Source organism: Mastomys coucha, unplaced genomic scaffold, assembly GCF_008632895.1.
Source record: "Mastomys coucha isolate ucsf_1 unplaced genomic scaffold, UCSF_Mcou_1 pScaffold12, whole genome shotgun sequence".
In the NCBI taxonomy this organism is placed as follows: domain Eukaryota; kingdom Metazoa; phylum Chordata; class Mammalia; order Rodentia; family Muridae; genus Mastomys; species Mastomys coucha.
In genome coordinates this window covers 91,310,752-91,311,856 of record NW_022196894.1, presented here as the reverse complement: position 1 = coordinate 91,311,856, position 1,105 = coordinate 91,310,752, and positions in this window count along the sequence as shown.

Here is a 1,105-nt window from a genome sequence, read left to right as displayed (position 1 = left end):
GGTCAAGGCATCGTGGAGCGTGCCCATCGATCAATTAAAGAACTGTTAATAAAACAAAAAGGGGGAATTGGGCATGGACATACACCCAAGAATAGATTATCCCTAGTCCTTTTTATACTCAATTTTTTGACACCAGATTGGTGCGGCCGCTCGGCTGCTGAATGGCACGGGGACTTCTCCCCTCCGCAATACTTTGCGGTAAAATGGAAGGACGTTCTTGATAACGTCTGGAAGGGCCCGGATCCGGTTATCGCCAGATCAAGGGGAGCTGTTTGTGTTTTTCCACAGGACCAAAGTGATCCAGTCTGGGTACCGGAGAGACTGCCTCGAACCCTGTGTCATGAAGATAAGATTGATAACACAGAGCCTGTGCATGATGATAGTGGCGAGCAAGAGCAAGAAGCTACAGTTCTGGGCGGTGGCCAGGACCTGGCCAGTGCCGATGCTGGCCCACTCCCAGTCTAAGGTGCTCCCTACCCTTTTTTCTACACCGTGCTATGGTGATGTTCTTTGTGTTAGGTCACTTGAAGAACAACTCACCAACTTGAGTGCCTGGGAGGATCCTCTTACCTTTTCTAAGGTGGGATCCGGAGCCTTGATAGCAACACTAACCCAGGTAGCCTCTGGCATCACATTATGTTTCCTCTAATGCTTCTGTTATTAAGGCTTCCTCACAGTGTTTACCTAATTATGTTTTTCCCCTGTTTTCACTCCGTGTCAGAGTAAGATTTTAGCTGAAAAACAGATTATGCCTGGTTTTTAACTGTCTCCGCCCTTAAAACCGCTTTCAGCTGAAGCTTAGGCAAAACAGCACACAAGGTAATAGTGCAGGTTGGTCCTGGTTTCAGTAGCTACTGACCAATGATGCAGGAGTAGTTGTTGATGTGTCCGCCTTTCTGAGATATTAGGTATTGAACATGAGTTGTGGAATATTTCTGCAGCACATAAACAGGCTAGTGAAGGACCTAGATTAAAATCCACCTCCTTGCTCAACCAGCTTGGTTGCATTTTCCAGCATAATTATTTGTGTATTATGTCTTTAAAGTTTGATTTTGCAGCTTCCTTCAATCACAACCGAAGGCTGTCCTCCTTTCTGGCCGGAAAT